Here is a 25,634-nt window from a genome sequence, read left to right as displayed (position 1 = left end):
TAGATATTCAGGTTTAGCTATGAAAATAATTATCACCTCACTTGGACCGAGTTGGCTTACCATCGTGAATTTTTGTATCGAGCTTCTGTTTTCACTGCTTGTCAGATCACGTATTACAACTGAAACCTCCACATGGATGCTCTGTAGAATATTTCGATCCAATGTAACGTTTGTCCCTATAATTAGCGTTACTTGTTTCGTTCTTACTAAGTTATAGTTAAGCACATGAAACAAATATTCTAGTATCGCTGATTCATTCGTCGTCCCACTTGAATTTGGAATAATTTCATTCTCAGTTAAACAGAATCCTTTTCCTATAACTGATGCTGCTGTTGCCAAAAGGATAATTGGAATCAATTTATGTCTTCTCATGTCGTTTATGCTGTGAAAGATAAGAGCATGTATCAGTCATCGTATCTAACATTTATATTATTACTTGCAATAGAAAGCAAGGAAACTGAACTCCCTACTGTTACAGCTTCTGGTAGTCTATAACAATTGTTCTCGACATGGAGGTTAACGCCACCCAGAGAGTGGTCTCGTTTGCAATGGGGACACTAGGACAGAAAAAAGGACGATATACTATACAGGAGTGTTTGCTATTGTATGACCTGTTGGACTTCTACTTGCTATTGGACGAAAGCCATTATGCATTTTACAAATTATCGAAAGTTTAGACTTTTTTTTTTACAAATTATAATTATTATCCAATCAGCAGCTAAAGATTTAATGGTTCTAAGGATCAGCCACTTAATAAAAAAAATTTTCTATTACATTTAAATCCTAAAAATATCAATTTTGTACTGATGAAAAATGCCCAAGCGAGATTAAGGTTATTACAGCTCGTGGTTATCCCGTTTGTTTGACAAGTGAGGAGGGCAACAGTATGTTTAAAAATGGAAAAAATTGAACTTTCTATGGGGAAGGTGAATATAAGGGAAAGAATGACAAATGTAAGACAGATTATTGAAACAAAATTACCTCAACAAGAGTGCAAATGATCATTACAGCAAAATGATTTTTCTACTACTGTATTTTACATAATTAACTCATACATTATATATATTAAATGTTAATATATATTCAATAGTAAACTTGGGCATGGATATATATTAACTTAATTATCATTAAAACGATTTGATGCAAGTAATTTTTCAGGTGAAGAAAAAAAAAGAAACCATTGGAGCCAAAGTCGGAAGATTCAATAGTTTCCATCGAAATCTTTGAATTGTCTCAACAGTACGAGCAGCTGTGTGTGGGCAGGCGTTTTCATGGATCATAATAATTCAGAGTGTAGCATTCCTCCCTCTAATTTTAGATGAAGCATCGTGGATTATTCAGTGCAATATATATCTGCTGCAGTTGTTAGTCCTGGTTTCAAGAATTCCACAAGAATCATACCCTTTCGGTTAAAAACACGAATGCCATGCTTTTGTGAACTGATTGTGCTCGTTTGTCTTTCTTCGTTTTAGAAGAACCAGAGTGCCGCCATTCCATTGACTGCTGCTTTGACCTCCCAGTGACATACGATATAAAGGTTTTATCACCCGTTACTATGTGAGAAGAGAGATCATCTCCTAATGGATCGATAATCATGTGTAGCATCATTCTTTGCTCTTAGTGAAAGTCTGTCAGCATTTTTGGCATCTTCCTCGCACACCGTTTGTGATAACTAAGCTTGTCAGTTACCATTCGATAAGCGGTTTTCCAAACATTTCTCTGGAAATTCTTTGCCGAGTTCAGTTATTGTTAACTGACGATTGGATCGCGCTTGCTTGATAACGTGTTCCATCAGATTGCGCGTCTAAACACTAGGCCTTTCGCTATACTCATCATCATGAAAATTTGAACGCTCTTCCCTAAACTCTCTGCACCAATGTCTGACCTCCCCTTTACTCATTAGTATCGGCTCGCAAATTGCACACAATTGCCGATAATGTTGATTACATGCTCTTCTTTGGCACGGTAAGAAATAGTGTGAAAGATCTCATTTTACATTTGACGGGGTTTTGTATTACTGCAGCCATTTCACCTCATTGTTCTTCGCACGTACACAATTCCACTCGGACAATTCTATATCTGTTGCAGGCACAGAACACTAGGCCGTGTTCCTGCTCATGTTCAACTTCATCAGTATTACCAACCCAGCATTAAATGTTATTAGCCCCATCTCTTGGATCTTGTGGTTGGTACTTCTTAGGAGTGAAAATAAACATCCCAGTGCCCACTACTCTGTCCTACTTTGGAAGAAATACTGCCCACAAGAGTCTCACGTTTCACAGTGACAGGAACATGATAACCCTAACTAAAAAAGGCAGTTTGCGCAGCTATCAAAGTTAAGATATTACGGTAAAAGTAAAAGGTCCTGATGCTAAGGCAGTCTATCGAGGTAACGAGATGATGCTTCAAGAGCAACGACTGAAAATTTAAATTTTCTGCTAAACTGGATAAGACATTTACTGAGAGATTTAACATACTGTCTCAACTGTATCGGAAAGAAGCAATGTTGTGGTCCCAAGTTCACAAGTAGCTATTCACAAGTGCATGAATTTTCACTGAAGAAAATCAACTCCAAGAAGACCCATATATAAAGGTAACCAAGAGAGTTCTGTCGCTTTTTGTGAAGATATGTGTTCCATTGGCCCTCACAGTGTGAGTTGAATGCGAATGGAGATAAAATGAAGGTCAGCTGTTGTTGGGGGTATATCCCACATACTACTTGGTGGGGCAGTTCAGTTACACCGTGAACTTGCGTAAGGACAGAATGAACATTGGACTTCCACAGAACGTCACAAGTGCGTGTATGCTGTTAGTTATTAAAATACTCACCTATCCTCATTTTATTGTCCTAACAAATCAATAAACGTTGCCGGTAAAATAGTTTAGATTGATCGAGCTCCTGGTGTGATAACAACAATGTTTTATATCATCGTCCACCTAACCCATTACGAAATCCTGTCGAAACGAACCAATATGCAGATGGTGATCAGAAAAATAGAAACACCTGAACGAAATTGCAACTTACCAGATTAATATGGTGTCGGGCCACCTTTCGCCTTCAGAACAGCTTTGATGCGACGTGGGATGAAGGCATAGAGGTCGTGAATGGTAGCAAGTGGAATTTTACACCATTCCTCGTGCAGGGCATCGCCAGTTCTGTGAGAGATAATGGAGGTGGAAATCGTCGCCGGAGTCGTGTTTCCAAGACGGACCACAGATGTTCAATTATGTTGAGATCTGGGGATTGGGCGGGCCAGGGGAGGTGTTGAACTTCATCCCGATGTTCCTCAAACCACGCTACAACAACGCCAGCTGTGTGAATGGGTGCATTATCATCCTGGAAGATGGCGTCATTGTCCGGGAACAACATCCAGACCATAGGATGCAAGTGGTCTCCTAAAATTGCTACATAATCGTTGGCAGTGATTCGTCCGCTAAGTGTGACCACATGATCCAATGAAAACCATGATATGGCGGCCCACAGCATCACTGAGCCGCCGCCATGTTTCACAGTTGGGCGGAGACACTGCAGATCAGCAGGGTGGTGGCGGTGCTGATTGAGTTCCTCCGTCACTTGCTCTGCAGTGGCACGACGGTTCTGCGTGACAAGGCGCTTTAATACTTGGCGTGACCTGTCACCCATGATTTTCTTCCGCCCACTGTTCCGCTTCCCCGATGAGGTTTTCCCGTGTGTTATGTAGGCCGTCATCACCTTCGACACTGTCCCACGCGACACACCTAACAGATTAGCCACTGCCATCACACTCACTCCACATAACCGCGCACCAACAATTTGCCCTCTTTGAAAATCTGAGAGGTCTCCCATTTTACACTACCTCCGTCTGCTGCAACCACTTGACACTGCTGTTCCACTGCGCCTGACGTAGTATGGAGACCGACCTAACACACCACCACCAGCGGTCCGGCGCTGCGGGTGCCACGATACCACTGCCAACCCATACATCTGACGTGTTGCCAACTACAGGTGTTTCCATTTTTCTGATCACCATCTGTATGTTGCCAGTAAAATAGTTTAGAATGATCGAGCTTCTGGTGTGATGACCCAGTGTTTCATGTCACGGACCGCCCCCTTTACGAAATCCTGGCTACGAGCCTGCTATAGCACAAAAGAAATAGAGTCCTTCAATTGAAACCAGACTTCTAAGCTTTCATGCATTTGGATAAGCAATGTTAGCCATGTAAATAACTGAAGAGTGGTGATAATTACAGAAAAACAGACAAAACAATATTCCTTCTCCGGAGGTACTGTATTTAATAATTTGGCACGTTTCAATCTCATTCATGGAGCTCTTTTTCAATCTGTCATCAACTTTACAATAAATAACAGATGACAATGTCCGTTTTTCAACTTCTAAACTATGCTATGGGTATCTGTTGGAAGTCTAGAGCGGCCCCCGTCTTCCGACAGGTATCAAAGAAAAGCAGTTCGAGGTATCGAAAAACGGTTTTCTACAATCGATTCAGCGTTCCTAGAATATATTTAATGTATTCTGTTAACACTCTATTCAAACCGGAAGTGATTCAAATTATCCAGAAGTAAAACGGTAGTAGATAACGACCAGCTGTTTTCCACAATCGATTTGGCATCTCAAGACAACGTATCGTCACAACCCACAAAATTTTACTGAAACCGGAAGGAGTTGAAATTTATTAGTTCTTCCGATTTCGGTGTTGATTTCCATAGAGAAAGGCGGTGAGGGATATCGTGAAGGGGTTTTATGCATTCACCGTTCTAAGAATATGTTCCATCTTCTCCGTTAATCCTCTGTACCTATACAAACCAGTAGTAATAAAAATTAACCTTTTCCGGTTTCAACGTAGAACAACACAGAACAAAAACGTTTTAAAAAAAACAAGAAGTGGTTTTTAGCAATCGATTCTGCGTCTCAAGGGAACATATTATTATCATTATTATCATTCGCACCACTCTACCATAACTATAGTACTCGCGCCGAGTCATGAAGCTTGACCTAGATCTACCGATTTCGCCACCCAATAGAACGCGAGGGTATGTTGCAGTCATCAACCGCCACCCATCAAATTTTGTCAGTGTCTTCTCTCGCGCTACACGGAAAACATCTCCCGAGAGTACAGTGTTGTCGGATTGGCGTCAAGTTCCGTTTTTGTTAATTCCTTTTCGTTGCGTTATATTTTCGTTGTTACTATTTGTGCTATTGTTTTCATTTTAGAATAGTTGTTACAGTAATTATTATTGTGCAGTGTTATTACTGGTAATTTTTAAATGCCTTTTTCATATACTCGTTTACTGTCTTCAAAGTTTGGCAACATAGTTGGTGAATTCAGCTGTTCGACGTTTCCCCAAGTGTGCGCTCGGGAAGTGGCTCCACGAATTTTACCGAAGTTTTCCGATGTGTTGGAGCTCAAGCAAAATATTTCTATGATTGGTTTAAAGCCCACGCTTCACGACTCAGCGCGAGTACTATAATAGTAGTTGAAATTTATTAGTAAATGCATTTTCAACACTTATTTCTATTGAGGGAAAACGGTTAGAGACACCGAAAATCGAATGTTTACACAAATTCAGCATCCCAGGATTAAGTTTTATCTCAATATATCTGTTCAAATCGAAAGTGATTAAAATTTACAATCCTTCGGTTACAACATTGATCACATAATAGATAAAATAAAAATAGATAGTGATAAGTAGTTTCTTGGTATGGATCCAGTTTGCAAAAGTGTGTTTCACTTTTGATTTTATTTCTCTGTTGCAACTGGAAGTGTCAGGCATCAATAGCACTTGTGGTTTCAATATTAATGTTGAATGAACAAAAACAATAATATATCAAGTAACGACTTTTTGAATTTCAAAAGTAAGCAAGAATAACGACTACAAAAGTAAACAAACCAACAAACCAATGTTATACCAGGACTTTGGTATAACATATCATACATTTATTTTGGATATGTTCAAAACACAATCTACAGAAAATCTTCCTTTCTGTGTTGGTACCATAAATTTCTCTTCGATTCTTAAATCCATTACACATTACTTTTTAAAAGTGAATAACTTTTCAAAAATAAACAAACGTAATGGATATAAATGCAAATACAGTACTGATGAAAGAACTGTTAAACATATGTAATGATATCAGGCCCGTATCCAGGTGGTCTAGGGGGAAGCTGGTTCCCCCTAAAATTTTCACGGTACGCTTGCAAATGAACTATAATATGGTTGGATCGCCCCCCCCCATAACTTCAGCCGCCCCCCCTACAGTTTTGGGCTGGGTACGGGCCTGAATGGCATACATGTTTATCTCCATGTGAATTGCAAACATAAATCACTAATATTTGACAAATACATTTTAAGGAAAATTATTTATCGCAATTTGGAAAAGATTCAAACAACCTCGTTCTCCAATGAAGAATAATTGTAGACTGAATATAAAAATCCGTGCTAAGTGTCAAAACGAAAATATTGAGTAAACAGCCGAGATTTTACTTCAGAACTGATGGGACATATAGGCACAACCATTCTTCTGGGGATTATTTGAACTACTTCCACAGTGAATACCAGATAGCCAGTTTTAGACTGGGTAGTGTTAGGCACATAGGCCACATTTTTATTAAGGTTAGTGTCAAGGGACAAGTTTTGCCGATAGATGTCCCTACAGTCTAAATATCTCTCCCATGTATTTTTTACATTTCACGAAAATTTACAATTTCTTTTACAAATTTCAACCTACAGACTTCAAATTTTTAGAGAAGGAACTTCGTAACCTATTAAAGGGAACAATCCGTGTCGATTTTTTATTTAGAATTTTCTTCATTGTTGAAACAATTCGATTGTTATAGGTTTGAATATCCATTTCAACAATCAAGTCAGTTCAACAATGAAGAAAATTCTAAACAAAATATTGGCACGGATTATTGCCTTCGATAGATTATGAAGTTCCTTTTCTAAAAATTTGAAGTCTGTAGGTTGAAATTTGTAAGAGAAATCGTGAATTTTCTTGAAAGATAAAAAATACATGGGAGCGATACGAAGACTGTAGTGCCATCTATCGGCAAAACTTGTCCCTTTAAACCAACCTTAAACCGAACTTTTCTATTTTGACACTTAGCACGGATTTTATATTCAGTCTACAATTGGAGACGAAACGTTTCGCTTTCTTATTTAGATGGCTCATATCTTCTGGTTGATGCATACAGTATGTTATCAGGAATGATGTTACTGTAAGTGTTCGTCCACCATTAGGGGTTAATTGTTCTTTGCAAAGGTGCATATACTGTACCTGGAAATTTCTCCGTTATATCCCCGAGTTTCATATGCTCTTCTCATAGGCATACTCTACCATTACCATACATTTTCCTCTACATGAAGCCATGATAACTCAAACTTCTATTTAACATTGAAGGAGTTAATTATATTCATACTTATTTCCATTAATATTGAGTACAAGAAATAAGTAAAAAGTATAACTTTTACCTTGAATTTTAGAGTGCTTCACCTTATACGTATCATTACATTCAAATCGTACTGTAGTAGATAAATCTACATTCTTCTATGGTGAAAAGCAATATAATCGTAATGCAGTTAGATAATATCAGAATATTACTGAATAACAAAGGAATATAGAACTCTAATTTTGGAATTCCAATTCTTAAGTTGTATGTTGCGTGCTTATCTCAAGAACGCTTTCCCAGCAATAATGATAATTGATTTCATTTTTCGTTTGCAAAGAAGTGAATTGGTTTCTGTTCAAATGGATATTTGAACAACAAAAGTAGCCAGACACTAATCCATATTAAATAAAATATTCATGATAATTCATTATAGTTTAGCTAGCTGGTATATAGGTCAGCTTATTTATTTTCAAGAACTCTATAATCACGCTCTTTTGTTTCCTCTATTGATACCGAACTCGAACTATTCATGTACCAGCTGAACACACCACTTCCTCGAACAGGGAAAATAGGATTATGGAACGTATTTAAACGCCTTCTCCCTTAGGAAATGAAATAAAATCTTTATGATTTACGTCCCACGGTTATACCGGCTATTCTAAAGGAGACCGACTTTTTCCCTTAGCATAAGCATTACAATAGAAGTGTAATGAAAAATATCCGTAATGTTACTCCTTTCCACCCCCTCAACCCCAAGGTCGACGGGGGGAAAATTTGGATTTGAACGATATTAGTAGTGTCACAATTTATCTCAGAGACCCTGAAAACTATGAATCACATGTTGATATTGGTAGTTCTCGATTATTGTTACATGACACTCCTTTCTACCCCATCCCTCATCTTCATTGCAACGTGGTATACTGTCAAGTCGCTAGATGTTAAATATATTGCTCTGTTGATTGATACGATGCAGGGAATGAGATGTTAAGTTCTAAGGAAATATAAGTCTTCCGCAAAAAAATTTACTTACTCCAGAATATACTGCATCACTTTCATTTTTTTTTCAGTTGATTAACTTATTTAGAAAATCAAGCACATGATATATTCTATAAGCAGCAAGAGGAGAGTAAGTCTTCGAAAGGACAAATTCATGAAACTGCGTATACAGGTCAATATGATGGTGTTAATCCAACTCAAATTTAACACAGGCCAGTGGCCCCAGCATGACTTTAGTCTGTTATTTCAGTACCCAGAGTCCGGTGTTGCGGTAAACACAGGCTCGGTTTCACTGGTTTGACCAGTGGCGTAACTAGTTTTACTGCGCCCTGGATCGATATATATTATATATATATATATATATATATATATATATATATATATATATATATATATATATATATATATATATATATATATATATATATATATCAGGGGTGCCCACAGAGGGGGGCTATGACGCAAATTGCGTCATTGAAATATTGGGGGGTAAAAATCTATATAAATATGTTTGACGGGGTGTAAAAATTAATCGAAAATAAGATTTTTTCATGGAAGAACACCTACGGGTAGACAATTGGGGGGTGGGTGCGTCATGGACATAAACGGGGTGAGCACCACTGTAATATATATATATATCGTGTCTCAAAACAACACAGACAACGTTTGGGAGGTGATTCCTCAGACCGAAATAAGACAAAAAGTATAGACCAACCTGGGTGCTCAAATACATTCTTTCGGACTTATAGGCTACCGAAAACTAAAAAAATGAAATTTAAACGTCCAATGCTCTAAAACTATGGGACCTACCGCAGTCGGGTCAAGACTTAACTTAGGAACTAATATGTGCGCTATACAAAAATACATGTTTCAGAATTCTAAGGTACTCAAGCAACAATTTTTACAGTGGGAGTGGCTACGAGCATTTAATTCGAAGTGTTCACCATCTCCCTCTATAAAACGTGTTGCAGAAGTACTACAGGATTCTGAAACACGGATATTTGGATAGGGTACATACTAGTTCGTATCTGAAGTCTTGATCCGACTACGGTAGGTCACATAGTTTTTCAGTTGTGGACCTGTAAATTTCATTTTTTCATGTTTTCGGCAGCCTATAACTCCGAAAGGAAGCATTTGTGGGCCCAGGTTTGTCTATACTTTGCCGGCGTAAGAGGCACAGGGCATAGCAGAATCACTCATCATACGGTGATGGGGATCTCACTCTATCAGTCAGTGTGGTGCTTGTGAGTAAAATGACCGGTGATATAGAACTTGATAGGAGCCAGGATAAGGGAGGGGGCCCAAATTTCGTCCCCTAGTCATGTTTTCGTACCTTGAGGCTGCAGGATATAGGTTGGGAGAGCCAAACTTGCACATTATCTATAGTGACTATTCCTTTATTGGGTAGCCAAGATGAGTTGCCTGTATCAGCATTTAGTTTTATTTTTACAATATGATTTCAAAAGTATTGCAATCTATCCAAAAACAAAAACGTGGTCCTAATTCCGTCCCCCATTAAAATTTCAAAAGAAAGTACAACATTAAGTTTTCTTTCGTAATAAGCAGTTTTGTTTAACTAGTTACAAAAAAATAGGCAGAAAAGTGAACATGTCTAACTGACTATGATTATGTACTTTTAACTTTTACGTGTAACGAAGCAAACTACAAACAAATGAACTAAGGAAAATACAAGTAAAACAAGTGCAAATAGAATTATAGAAAAACTGGTTATCAGGATAAGATGAGGATTTAACCATTTAAACAATCCCGGCAAATGAATGTAGCAAGGCGTTCAGCACCACAACAAGCTTCATGAAGCCATGTAAGGCATTGCGAGCAGCGTATCCACGTTTCAACATGTCTATCTGTAGAATATTTCCCCCCACAAATTGTACATTGAGCATTAGCATCATCCTCACTAAAGCTGTCAGACGACTCGGCATATGGAATGTCAAAGCTGGAGTCACTGTCGCTTGTCGTGTCTTCTTTGGCTTTGCGGAACGATGGTTTCCCGCACTTTTGTTTGGCACTAGTAGGTTGAACACGTGTCTTCGAATGTCTCGAGCGATTTTTTGCCATAGCTTCTTCAATCTTTCTCTTATGGGCGAGCTGGTGATTACAGTTGCTGTACCTCGTCTCGTAGATGTTGATGGTTGGATCACTGGAACGTTCCTAATGTTTTGAGGAGTAACTGCTGGCTGCTGGTTTTGAAACTGCTTGCTGGTGGATGCTTGGTCAAAAGGACGGATCATATCATCGGGATTATTAGTTCCATCCTGATGTTTGGTGTCAGACTGTGGATGGCCAAGAAAATTCGCTTCACTAAAAATATTCGGATTGTATGGAATAATGCCCGTTTTGCGAAATCCGTTGACAGCTGTTTGTATGAATGCAGCCCGCTCATATGCTTCACGGAACAAACCAGCTACCTGAAGATTGCCAACTGTGCGACCAGGATGGTTACTCAACCAACTTTCAATGGCTTGACCATAATAAGTCTTAAAGGGAAACATGAAAGCAATATCAAGCGGTTGCAGTTTCGATGTAGAATGAGGAGGCAAGCAAACTATTGACACTTCATGTTCGCGAGCAGCATCTATTACATTGATGTTACGCGTGTGCGAATAATGTCCATCTACAATTAACACAACGGTGTCTTGTTTTGAAGGTTTTGTGATCAACAAGAAATGTTGAAACCACTTCTCAAACAGATCGGCCGTTATCCATCCAGACGGGTGAACCGCTCCGATACTTCCTGGTGGTGCCCCACCCATCAGTTCACTTTTCATTAGTTGTCTTGGGAAAATCATCATGGGGGGCACAAATTGCCCAGCAGCAGACATGCACATCACCACAGTGATTAACGAACCGCGCTCAGCAGAGGACAGTTTATGCACCTCGCGTTTTCCTTTCTTGGCCACAATTCGCGCAGCTTTGTGTTGCACGATCGAAATGCCCGTCTCATCAACGTTGAAAACTTTGACCGGGTTAATTTGCACTTTTTCCAGTTCTGGCTTTAACAGAGCAAAAAACTGTTCAACACTTTGAGGGGTGAATCCTTGAATCCGAGCAAGTGACAGAGATTGAGGTTTTCGAATTGAGATTTCGGGATGTCTTTTGAAGAATAGACGCATCCACTTACGTCCAGCTGTTTTATTTTCTAGTGAAAACGGGTGTAGAATATTGTTCCGAATAGCAAGTTGATAGGCCATGCGTCGTAAATCTTTCAGTGTTACACCGTAAAAGTGCTTCTCCATGACCATGCAGTATTCAACAAGTTGTCTCTCCAAGTCGGGCGTCAGCACTGGTTTCCTGCCAATTGTCTTCGCTACCAACTCTTCTCCACTTAAATGTCCACCTTTCTTCACATAGTCTTTCAATGTCGCCCTAGGAACATTATACATCTTACTGGCTGCTTTGTATCCCAACTCTTTCTTCCGCACTGCAGCAATCGCAGTCCTCATAGCATCTTTATTCCATTGTTTCCGGGGACCCATCTAAAACAAATGGAATACATATGTGAGTTCCTAATTTCGTCCCCTGGGAATAAGGGGACGAAATTCGGAACATACAGGGGGACGAAATTAGGAACAACTTTCACGCTCACATGGCTCCTCCTACCTTCCTAACAAAAATACCTTGTGACACTTAAACACATACAAATATTGCTATTGTCATCTACTTACACCACTGACATGTGGACAGTACCAAACCAATACTTCCAACAAATACAATAGAATAATATGAACAACACTGCAAGAGTTCACCTTCGCAAAAATCACACGTTTCCTCGTCAAACAACAGCACACGCGTCCTTGACCGCCACACTCTCACAACTGCCCCCGCTCGCCTTCCCTTGCACAAATGTTGCTGCACCGACAGCGCTCCTACCATCAACAACGTGAAACTGAAGGGGACGAAATTAGGCACGTGGACGAAATTTGGGCCCCCTACCTTATAATAGTCAGTTGGTAATAAGAATCTCGGAAAGAACGTGACTCTTTGGGTATTCGCGAGCTGTCGAGGTTAGTGTCTTCCAAAGGTGGGAAAAGAACGATGAACCCAACACTAAACTACAAGACATGAGGAAGTCACACTTCATGTAAACTGTGGCATAGTTACCAGCAGACTTTAACAGATTTTAACACTGAACAAATCACGTATACATCTGAGTACACAGTTCGTATACTGTTAGATGTGAGCCTCCGCAGCCAACGTCCAACATGTGGTCACTTCACGAATGTTCATATGGTGGATATCAGTAACAGGTAGACAAATGCATACTCAACACGGTATGCATCTCAATCAAGTGGGGAAGGATATATGAAGTATGATACAAAGATCTGCGAAATTATTGATAAGAACGTAGTTATCAAATCTGAAAGTAAAAGGCAATAACGTTGCCATAGTCTGTACAGGAAAACCTAATCCACCCGGCTTCATGAATGAATATAAAATTCTATGCGGCCGGGTGAAAACTTCAAACGTAACGAAGTCTCCTAAAATTAATGACATAAGTAGAAATGAAAATGTTCATAAACAATCAAATGTTCAACGTGATGGGAGTAAGGGAGTAGAATTGGTTTTGTCAACTTAGTACATCCATCTAATAAACCTAATGATACACGCTCAGTAACCAGTAGGGTACTAAAATTATACTTTCTTAATGTGCAAGGGTTAGATGAAAAATCCGTCATTATTTCAGATTTTGCTTACGGAAATATGAATATTTTCTGCATGAATGAACATTGGAATGCAAACATTGAACTCCAATAAAATAATATAGATGGTTTTTCAATGTAAAATAATTATAGTAGAAGTAAATATATAAATGTTGGTGTTGCTATCTATGTTAATAGTCACGTACAATAGCGTGAATTAGATATAACTTCTCTTAATACTGCACGTAAATTTGAGTCAACTGCAATTTTTCTAGATCAGTACAAGATAATAATTGTATATGTTTATTGAATACCTGACAGTAATCCATTTTTTTTTTTTTTTTTTTTTTTTTTTTAGAAAAATTGGAGCAGATATTAACACTTCGGAACAACTGACATAGTTATCAGGTAGTAATAAGGGGTAATGTAAACGCAGATTTTAATGTGACTACGGGGAAACGAACTGCTCATGAGTTACACAATTTACTCAGACAACATAATCTTCAAGTGGTTAACTGTAAACAGACTAAAAGCACTGTGTGCTTAGTTAATGTACTTACTAATGTTAAAAAAAAAAAAAACCGGAATATCTAGCCAGCGATGTAAGTAAATTTCACTTTTCAGATCATGATGCCATGCTAGCCAACCTATGGTAAATATTTCAAAATTAGAATCCTACAATTTTATTTTCCCCACCACCAAATATATCGCAACTAAGTCTATCACAGAAAACAACTTACAAAGTTTTATTCAATTATGGTCGTGTACAAATTAGAATGTAAACATTAAGTATGATCATTTTTATGCCAGTGATACATTTTATCTTTTTAAACTTCGTTTCTAAATATGTTTGAAATGTGTGTGTGTGAAAGTGTGTGAAAGGGATGATCTGATACAATTCATCGAAGAAAACCAAGTTAAGTAGTAGGAAATAAATTCAAGAACTCTGCTATGAAAGATAAAGTAATTCACTATATATAATTCACTATATGTCGCCGTTGAAGCGACAAGCTATCTTAACTTGCACCAATCTATGTATGAATAACATTACACCTGAGTACGTAAGATTTAGTACAAACAACTATTGGTGCACTGTACGTAGTCACAGTAACTGCTTTGAGTGACGACCACCAACCTCGATGCACGTAGTACAACGACTATCAAAATTTTGCCTCACTCTATCAAATATTCCCGGTGTCTCTTGCACAATCAAGCAGGAAGCTAGGACTCTTGTAAGCAAGTCTTCCTGTCCTGAAAAGAGAAAAGCCAGAGAGTTGAGATCCGGGGAACGTGCTGGCCACCGCATTAAAACTCTCTCTCCTTTTTCTTTCGATGACACATCGATCCGAGGAAGACTTTCTTGCAACAGTCCTAGCTGCCTACTTGATTGTGCAAGAGACACCGGGAATATTTGAGAGAGTGAGGCAAAATTTCGTTAGGCGTTATGCTACGTGCATCGAGGTTGGTGGTCGTCACTTTGAGCAGTTACTGTGAGTACTTGGTACGTACAATGCAGCCGTAGTTTGTTTGTACTAAATCTTACGTACTCAGATGTAGTGTTGTGCACAATAAAGCAGGTGACATCGACTTGATAAACACATTTTTATTAATACATCGAACTTGTTCCCATAGATTGGTGCAACTTCAAGATGGCTTGTCGCTTGAGCTAGCCGTTTTCGACCTTTCGTTTTCTATCTCAAAATACTTATATTGAATCCCTCTATCACTTGTATAAATTTGATCCGAAAGGTTATGGACATTCTGTATAAGAACAAAATGACTAGGGAATCAAGTGATATTTATGTCTCAAATTAGTAAATACAAATTTTCAAGAAAGGTAGCGAAAGCAAAATACAATGAAAATTGCGCTGAAACATCGTCAAACAAATGTAAAACTGCATGGAAGATAATCAGCAATGTAAGTAATAATAATAATAATAATAATAATAATAATAATAATAATAATAATAATAATAATAATAATAATAATAATAATAATAATACTCTGTCGCTTAATACACTTAATACATATTTTGTTACGTCTGTAGAGGAAATCAAGAAAAGCAATGCGGATTCTAATGTTAATATGTATCAGTATTTAAGTCAACACAATCCATTTGATAGTTCTTTTGTTATTAACCACATTAGCCCTGATGACGTCACAGAAGTAGCAAAAAATAAAAACTTCTGGCAGTAAGGATATATTTGACATATCGTATAACCTTATGAAAGCTATCATTAATCACCTTGAGAAACCCCTTGCAATATGCTTCAATAAATATTTCACTCAAGTTATTTTTCCTAAAGCACTTAAAATAGCTAAAGTTATTCCTATATACAAAACGGGAGATCGTTGGTATTTGTCTAATTATCGCCCAATATCTTTCATTCAGGTTTTTTTCTTAAATTATGGAAACTATTTTTAAAAATCAGCTATATAAATATATGGCTGAGCTAAACATAATTCTGGAAGCTCAATTTGGATTCAGATCTGGGAAATCCACAACTAATGCAGTAGAAACACTAACGAAAAAATATATGAAGTTTTTGAAATAAGGGTTATGCTCTAGCGACATTCTCCGATAAGTAAAGCATTTGATTGTGTAGATCATTAAATCTGTGGCGGGCCGGCGGTATACGTTTGCGTAGACCGGCACCCACACAAGAGAGTTTAGTAATTAACCAAAATACTCCTAATTGGTCGACAAAGTTTCTGCAAATTACCAATTATAACTCGAGCGGCAAAGTTATACTGGAACAGGAACTCAGCTAACAACCAATCTGAAGATCTTAGCTCTTACAAGGTAGCGATGGACTCGGCCAAGACTTAACTTCTAACTAGAGAACGGTGGAGTCGTTATCTCGACGAAAACTTTATAGTTACCAACCCCTGGGATATCACTGAAAACAAAACTCAGAAATAAAGTTCCTTGCAGTAAGCCTGCAGTTTATTGTTCCTAATGTTATTACAAGTCCACGAGCTTGGGGCGTTAAGTGTAACTTATATGTGTGGTAAATAGTGTAGTTTAACTTACGTGACGAGTTCCAATCGATAATCACTGTACAGAGAAGCACAAAATAAAATAAAACTTCACTAGACTGGTAGGGCACGAGTCAGTCCTAGTAGAAGGTTAGGTGCAAGGGTGTAACTATTTGATTTTTCGTATGTTTAGATCAGCTAGGCAATGAACCTAGAGTCTGTCAAAACACACATCAAATAGGGGAGCGACAGAACTTCGACCGTCAACTTCCTAAGCTCGCCAGCAGTTTCTGGGCGAACAGGTCCCGGCTGGAGCTAGCTTTCAGAAGTAGATTGCCAAGTTCAAAGGAGGTAACTTTGACCGTCAGTTTCCTAAGCCGACCAGCAATTATGGGCAGACCCCTGGCTGTCGTCAAGCTTTCAGAAACAGAGTGCCAAGTTAGCCACTAGGATAAGGTATGGATGGAACCAAGAGTGTAGGTTGGCCTCAGGAGAAGCCGAGAGAGTAAGAGGCAGAATGACGGCTTGGACAACTAGGAACTTACTCGGAAATCCTGGGCTAGATCGTGCCTAAGACATTGCGGACTCCGTCTAGATAGCACGACCTTGAGGGGCCTCAGGAAAGGGACGCTGTCCGACGATCGAGCCAAAAACATGAGTTTTTAAGGGGCTCGGTCGGCTGTGCACACGGCACCAATTTACGTCTCGTGTGCATGATTATAACGCGTGCAGACATTGTACTCGGCGTGAGGTCAGAGGTTGGACATGCGTGGTAGTCCGAAAGTTCCCTGGGGAGGAACCCAAGAGTAGCCAGCAGCCCGAAAAGAAAGCTGATTGGTGTGCACACGACACTAAGGGCAAAGTCAGCTGAGAAAAGTGCTTCTCCGAGGGGCGGAGAGAAAAGCAATTGGAACACGTCATGATCCTAACACCAAAATTGGTTTACAATAGGATGCCTGGGCGGCGCTAAATGAAAAGAAAAGATTATGTTGGTGCGCATGCGTGTATATGTACTCCGTGTTCTTGTACGTGTTATCCCCAAACTCTGGCAGAATGGTATACATCGAAATATACAAAATTCATATATTGAATCACTTAAAATATAAAACATCAATGGTTTTAAATACAAAAGAACAAAGATTTTATATATGTTTGAACCAAGGATCATCTTACTCTACTTTATCTGTAGACCCTTCTAAGATAACATATATAAACATCTGCAGTTTGAGGACAGAAAAGTAATCTTCTTTTTAGAAGCAAAAGTGAAAAGATTTTTAAACATACAGATTATATGGACTTCGTTAAAAGTCTTCTACCACTAATAATAATAATAATAATAATAATAATAATAATAATAATAATAATAATAATAATAATAATAATAATAATAATAATAATAATATAACCAATACAAGACTACATATATGTCAGACACAGAGCCAGACATCTCTCTGTTACAGAGGGAATGTTGTTATCTACCAGATGGTTGACCCGGAGGTCAAGAAGGGGAACTCGGTTTCTCAGAACACGAAGACAAAAAGTCTTTCGTTCTAACTAAGAAAAAAAAAGAACACTCAACACGAATTTGTATTTTAAAAGAAGTAAATGAAATACGAATTCTGTTGTAGTCTTAAAAATGAAAAAAAAAAAAAAAAAAAAAAATCGCAAAAAGGAATTTACGAATCTGCATACACTACAAATCTTATGTGATAATTAGCGTATTACGGATTCCATAGCAGCAGTTTAAATTTTGTAAAATCCTATTTAAATGAACATGAACAGATAGTTAGTGTTTTAACAATATGCATTCAGACTAGTGCTCTCAACGGGTCAGGTCGGGTCGGGTTGAAGACCGACCCGACCCGACCCGTGACCCGAATTGACTGACCCGACCCGATGACATGACCCGACCCGACTGACCCGAACCGTGATCCGATCTGATTGACCTGACCCGATAACCTGACCCGAGCTGACCCGGTTGACCCGACCCGAGCTGACCCGATTGACCCGACCCGAGTAACCTGACCCGACAACCCAACCCGAGCTGACCCGACTGACCCGACCCGTTTGAGAGCACTATGGTCACGACCAGTAGCGTAGCGTTTACTTTCGCAATGGGTAGACAGCACAGGCATACCCACGGAGGGGGGGGGGGAGTCAACCAGGTTCCGACATCCCCAAAACTTCTTGAGTCAATATACTTTTATTCACTTTCTTAATAAAACTATACTTGTTTAGTAGAGAAATGATTGATGTAGCATGAAAATTTGATCTTACATATCATCTGTAATATTTCTCTTATAAAAACAATGTAGTTCCATATTTTTTTCTGAAAATATAGATGAAAGTACTTTATAATCACTTGTCTTGTCGAGTGCAGAATAGTATCCTTTCAATACTACATAAACGTAGCAGCTTGGGTTCCCCAAAACCCTGGACCTCTCCAGTTAGGAATTGTCTGCTGGGGCAGACCTTTTGGTCAGTCTCGAACCTGTAGAACACTTTCTTGACAAATGTGGAGTTAGGCTATGGGTGGCATTTTATTTTTTTGTTAAAAAAAAAAATTGAAGTTGAAGCAATGGCCCCCATGCTCCCATAGCTCCGCCCATGCTCTCCGCCTTCCCAACAAAAAAAATTGGGTGCGTGCCTGGTAGATATTATAATTTCTTCTTGAGTTCGGAACCAACATTAAGTTGTAAGGCCATGTCTCATACAACTTCGGTGTGGAAAAGGAATATAAAACTCCTGACCAAATTTTGCTACAAACTGATTTTTTGCGAGGTTGCACTACTGTATATAACATATGCAGACTTAATTATCATCAACAAAACCCTTAACGATTAAATCAAACAAGGTGCAATAAATCTATATCTAATCATTTAGTTTGCACATAATACATAATTAACACACATATCCCAATTCACATAAAGTTAGCTAACGATTTTAAAAGTAACAACAGAACAGCAGATTATAAAATATATTGCGCTCGCTTTTGCCTTTCGCAGTGTTGACACACTCTGATATTGCAATTAAACAGAAGCCGAAGCTAGATCATGGAAGATTTATATGAATTACAGGTATTAATAAAACTTTCAGCAATTGTTCCAGTAGTTATTAATTTAGTTTTTTCTCTTCTATTTCTTGACATTTTCTTTGAAATATGATTGAATATCTAAAAAGAAGAGGACAAAGTTTGTTGGATTTACAATAGTACAATGGCGCTGAGTGTGGTATCACTGCAGCTGAAACATGTCTCATTGCCAGGTTCTTTCAGCGAGCGAGAACCCCACACAGCCACATGCGCGCGCCACTTTCAAGTAGGAGCTCCACTGATTTGTTCAGCCGCGTTGAGACAGATTTCTTGATGTCTCTCTGTGGCCTGTTTGACGGAGACAGAACTTTAATTCCCCAATTTTGAAAAATACAATTATTAACAAATTAGATTCTACCACTATTGCTATTAACCAAGCTATCACAGACCATATTATTTCCATATTATTTCTATAGATAACATGAAATGTATATTAATCTTATAATTAAGAAATTCTAAAACTATGTTCTTTTAATTTGAATGGGTAGACAGTGTCTCAGTGTCTCATAGCACTCTACGCCACTGGTCACGACACTGGGTGAGCGCCAAAATCCATTCACATTGGGAATTAAACCCGGACCACGTGTACCGAAGCCTTACACGTTAACCACTAGCTAGATCAAGCGTGTGATTTGTATATGCATCTTAATGAATATTTGGCACTTTTGAGGTCTAGTTATTTCTTTTTATAACTGATACCAATGTCCGACGTGGGAGAATTTTTTTCTTGCTTTAGTTCTGTGACGAAATTTTTCTTCAAGGTCAGTGTTCTCACCTGCTCGGACGGCAGGGGGTCTTCTCGGAAGACAGTAGCAGGAGTATCTTGGCGGAGACAAAAGGAAATCGTTTAACTACAATGTTAAGGGTTGAGGAAATTTGAGAACAACTGTGATTTTTTCCAACCCTTCAACTTTCATTCCAAAATAGGTTCCTATGATTCCGGGACCCGTGCCACTTTGATTTTTCTTTCTCGGTAATTAAAACGTATTTTACAATATATATAGTTGCACGTAAGAAGATACCCTAATATGAATTTTGTAATTAAAAATTTAAAAATACAGTATGATAATTAATTATAAAGTACTAATTTTATTTCATCACTTTCAGCCCAACAAATGAAATTCAAACAATTCGCTCCCTGGGTCTTGGTCATCAATACTGCGTCTTATCCTTTGTCTTGCAGTCAAGTCTTGGTCCTGCATTTCGTAGTCTTAGTTATCTTTCATGCTATACAAGAGCCAAGAATGCTCGCCTCATCGGTACGTACAAATGAAAACCAAATGTGATTTTGATTATGGTCTTTCATGCTATACGGAAAGCAAGAAAATACGCTCATCGCTACTTGGTGATCACCAAAACAAGGCCAAGAGCAAGATTACTATCCACTTCATCTTGCATATCTAATCTTTATCTTGTTCTTGTATCGGTGTCCTTGGGCTTGGTGAAATAAAATGAAATATTCAGTTAAAGGTCCCTCGATTCTGCACCGAGGCTAAGGGATATGGTGACCATGAGAAATGAATGAAATGGTGGAATGAAGAAAGTGGAAGGAAACAGGAGAACCCCGAGAAAACCCACTACACGGCGTTTTTCCACCACAAAGCCCACTTAGCACAAGCTGGGATCGAACCATGGACACCATCAGGCCAGGCCCCCTTGCTCAAATTCTTGGCCTCCCTAGTGCCCCCCCCACACACAGATGATGCTATTATAGGTCGACAAACGGTGAGTTGCCAGTGGCTACAAGTGAAACTACTTCCAAAACATCTCTCAACAACAAAGTTACGAACTGCAGAATACCGTTGCGTTCAAGAAAATAGCTCCACTTGTTTCAGTTTGTAGTACGGGAAGATCTAATTCACGGAAATCTGTGGGATGCTTGCATTGATCTCGCCACCTGGACATTCATTTTAACCTCTGTCCATTATCTAGTTATCTCCTTTGTTTTTGACAAACAACCAGAAAAATAGAAAGTCAGTCGGCATTCTCATTCGCTTCAATGTTGAAAGTCATACTAAAATATAATATGCATACTTACAAATAACATGCACTGTAGTAAAACATTACACTCGTGTTGGACGAAAAAAGTCTTCGTACACTAAGTAATTGATTTCCATTGACTATGGCGACATAGAACAAATGCATAGCATCCATTAAATAATTTATTATTATTATTATTATTATTATTATTATTATTATGAGTTTATCTACCAAACAACTATTTATTGATTAATAAAAATGATTAATCAATTATATTTAGTTACGTATGGTAGATGACTTCAGATTATATTATTTACTGACCGACAGTATCCAACGCTGTCGTATCTGTGCATAAGAGGTAAGTTCTAATCTTTTCTTTGTAGAAGTTAAGTAAAAGAACCTGTTTTACCTCGAAATGCTTAATTACAATTTTATTTACACAAAGACAATTCTAACATACAAGATGATATTAACGATGCTATTTGCATATACGAGTTACTTGTCATAAAAACTAATTACGCTAGGAAACTAAAACTATGCTCAAACTGTCTTTCTTAGCTAACTTTTACAAGTGGTACCAATTGAAACTCACATGAGTATATATATGGTAACCTCTCACCCGAAGTCCAAGGTTAATCTCTTTGCACATGGCTAAAAAAAAAAAAAAAAAAAAAAAAAAAAGGAACGTCTCTGTTGCCTCCGTTTTCACTCTCCCCCTCTGCCAGCCTGAATCCCCATTATATTACCAAATGTTATCAATCTTTAATTTCAAATTAAGTGCTTTATGATTTTTTTGCAATTATAAAGTCTCATTAGTTTCTATCATCGTTGTCCCTTAGGACAAGTTATTATAACAAAGGAAAAACATATTAATGGTTCCTCTTGATTACTTTTCAAGGCTTTTTCTTATAATTCACTTAAGCACTATCACTTTTTTTCACAAATTATCATATCCATTTATTCCTTTTTTTCATAAAATCTGTTTTCAACACATTATATTATCATGCGGTATTAAAACAAATCTGGAACTTCTGATGTTTATTTACCTCCATCATTCCATCCGGAAAATTAGTGATCTGTACACGAGGGAATGTTTTCGGGCTGCTGAAATTAAGATCACTGGTGCCATGCTATAACTTTGAGTTTCGCCTTATCTCAAGTAGATGCAGACATGTCAGAAGGTTTGATCCTTGTAGATACACTAGTTCAAACGCTTTCCAAGATGAGGTCTGGTAAATATGACTCTCAACGAACAATATTCGAACAAATTTATCAAGAATGTTTGGAGATGTGCAAAGAAAATGGTCTCCAATTCCAGAGCCGGAAACAAATAGAATATAGGGGTTCCTCGTGGAAACGAACTAGACATCCGCCATCGAAATATCACAAATTCATTTTGGATGAATCTTTTCCTTCATTGGATGTAGAAAACGAATTTTCTAAAGATAATATATCTATCAAGAGACATTTTTCTCCCTACTATTGATAGACAATCTCTGATATGGAAAACCGCTTTGTATCGTGTTGCAAAATCATCAGATCAATCGCCACTCTACATCCAAAAAGTAAAAACTTTTTTAAATTACAACATTGTCGAGCCTATAACCTAGCATTATGGAGTGATCTGCAAACATTAAAGTGAGAACTCAAAATCCTCCCAAACACAATTAATACAACAACCCAAAAGCATAAAAAGCATATAAAGCATAACAGCAATTTACACATATGTTGGTACCTTGAACATGATTGTGATTGTCTAAGGGTCCAGAAGAAACTAGTTTTAAAAGCATAATTTTAGAAAATAAAGAATAAAGCATAATTTAAAATATATAGCACAATTCTTGGAAAATTCTCTTTAACTGAAAGTTTAACATACTGTGTTAATATTTTTTAAAACCAATATTTACAATGCAAAATCATTGAGAACATAACAATGCACAATCAAAAGCTTAGTTTCATTTCTGTAAACTTTTCGATGTAATCCTTTGATGTGGAGAAAAGAAAAAAAGTATAAGAAGAAATTTTTTGCCAACAATGAATAGTATGCAAGAACCCCACACTATATTGTTGTGTTGACTTTTTGAACTTAAGCACTTTCTGTACTTTTTGGTGGCATATTTCATTTTCCCTTTCTGTATATATGTACCTGTAAGGCGCACACAAATGATAGAAAAAATTTATTCGAGCAAAGCACATCTCTTTACAATGAATTAAGTAGAAAGTTCATTACATATGAGAGAAACTAGTTGCAAAAAAATATCAATAAATAGATCAAGATATTTAGAATATTTAATGTATAATAAATATTATACATAATACACGATTAATGTAAAATAATCATTGAAATTAACAATAAAGCATAATTTAAAAAAAAAACATAATTAAACAAGAAATAAAGCATAATGGGGATTGCTCTAACAATTAAGTTGTATGAAGACGAGAAGAAAACCAAAGCTGATTCCTTAACGAATTTCGTTGATCTTCTTTGTGTCTACAAAAACACATACCTAGAAATCTACAAGCTAGGTATCATCTCTGTGATTATATCAGTTTCTAGTGCTACATGTGAAAGGTCATTCTCTTCTTTGAAAAGATTAAAGACTTGTATACGAAATTCAATGACTCATGATAGGTTGAAAAGCTTAGTGTTACTTTATATTGAGAAGAAAATTGCTAAATCGTTAGATCTTTAACAAGTTGTGGATATGTTTGCTGTTGCCTACACGAATAGAAAGATCCTATTCAAGTAGAGGCATGAACCTATTAGTTATTTTCTTTACCTGTAAAAGTGTGTTTGCTTCTACTTAAGTCAACCAGCTACACATATTTTAAACGCCATGATTAAATAACTATTTACTTATATTAGAAATCAATTGCATTAATGAATCGTAGTTGTTTGAGGTACTAAATTCTTATATTTTCACTGTTTTCCAAAGAGTAAAATCATGAACCACAAAGATGGAAACATTCATCTTGAATACACACACAAACACACACACACACACACACACACACACATATATATATATATATATATATATATATATATATATATATATATATATATATATATATATATATATATATATATATATATATATATATATATTGGAGATGGTCCCCTCAAAATCCTCTTGGGCCCTTCATTGCTCCCCCCTGAAAAAACTCTAGCTACGCTACTGGACACCATGTACAGCGGGGGACACTTCTAAATGGTACACCTTAGCCATAAATCTCCATATGGCTGTACCATTTAGAAGTGTCCCCCGCTGTACCAGAGATGAATTCTCTACCACTGAGCCACCGCGGCCCTGCTTGGGCTTGGTCGTCCATATCCAATATCTCTTTTGGTGTTGCTTAAACAACTCCTAGTTTTGTTCTAAATCCAGACCTCATATTGGCGTATATATTAATATTACAGTCGATTGGTAAAATCAATCTTCCACATTTAAAAATTAAAGTACACACAAGTACAAAAATAAGCATTTACCATAAAAACACTAGCTGCAAGTGTTCAAAATAGATTTATGGTTTCTATAAAATCGCTATTTTTGATTAGGCAGCTAGTGAAAAACAGCAGCTTTCGACTCCAGCCGATTTTAAACTCAACCTAAACTCAGTTGACCATAGTGAACTGACCCGACTGACCCGACCCGAGCTGACCCGACTGACCCGACCCGATAACCCGACCCGAGCTGACCCGACCCGACAACCCGACCCGAGCTGACCCGATTGACCCGACCCGAGCTGACCCGATTGACCCGACCCGAGCTGACCCGAGCTGACCCGATTGACCCGATCCGACAACCCGACCCGAGTAGCCTGACCCGACAACCCGACCCGACAACCCGACCCGAGTAGCCTGACCCGACAATCCGACCCGAGCTGGCCCGACAACCCGACCCGACCCGTTTGAGAGCACTAATTCAGACATTTTAGAAATAAAATACAGGGTACCGCAGGGCTCTGTTCTGGTCCGCTACTATTTTTAATTATGATAAATAATTTATCCTTAAATACTAATGCCACGTCAATTCTATAAGCAGATAATACTATCCTACTAGCTTTCAAGAAGTGTACATAGAAGCTCAACGCGTATTAACTGAGGCAGCGACATGGTTTAAAAGTAATAGCTTTATGCTAAATCGAGACAAAACAGAAGAAAGTAACTTTTAGTCTCAATCACTTCAGTGATACAAAAAAAAAAAAAAAAAAAACCTATGATAAAACTGAGGTTAAATTTCTTGGTATATGTCTGGACAGCCAACTAACCTGGGAACAGCGTGTAAAACATGTATGTAGTAAGCTCTTCCGAGTGCTCTCTCTTTTAAGAAAACTAAAGATACAGTTCCTCATAGGTATATGAGAAATTCATATTTTGCATTTTTTTTTTTTCACAGTATAATTGTATATGGGATTTTGCTTTCGGGTAACAGTAGTCAAGCACGCGATGTCCTAGGTTTGCAAAAGAAAGCTGTCAGGATTATTGATGGAAAACCAAAAAGAACACTCTAAACCACTATTTATCAGCCTTAAGATA

General features: G+C 37.8%; 1 protein-coding gene across 1 annotated transcript in view; it reads right to left on the bottom strand.

Annotated features, from left to right (window-relative positions):
- The window catches only part of LOC145674785 (uncharacterized), a 141,972-nt gene extending 125,305 nt beyond the window's left edge, over nucleotides 1–16,667 (bottom strand). Inside the window, exon 1 of the mRNA XM_081744994.1 lies at nucleotides 16,079–16,667. The gene's annotated coding sequence lies outside the window, so the exon portion shown is untranslated. The remainder of the gene's footprint in view (nucleotides 1–16,078) is intronic.
- Nucleotides 16,668–25,634: the final 8,967 nt, after the last annotated feature.

Source organism: Thermobia domestica, chromosome 18 (genome assembly GCF_964235325.1).
Source record: "Thermobia domestica chromosome 18, izTheDome1.hap1.1, whole genome shotgun sequence".
NCBI classification, from domain to species: Eukaryota; Metazoa; Arthropoda; class Insecta; order Zygentoma; family Lepismatidae; genus Thermobia; species Thermobia domestica.
Note: the sequence above shows the minus strand (reverse complement) of the source record. Positions and strands in the feature narration are given on the sequence as shown.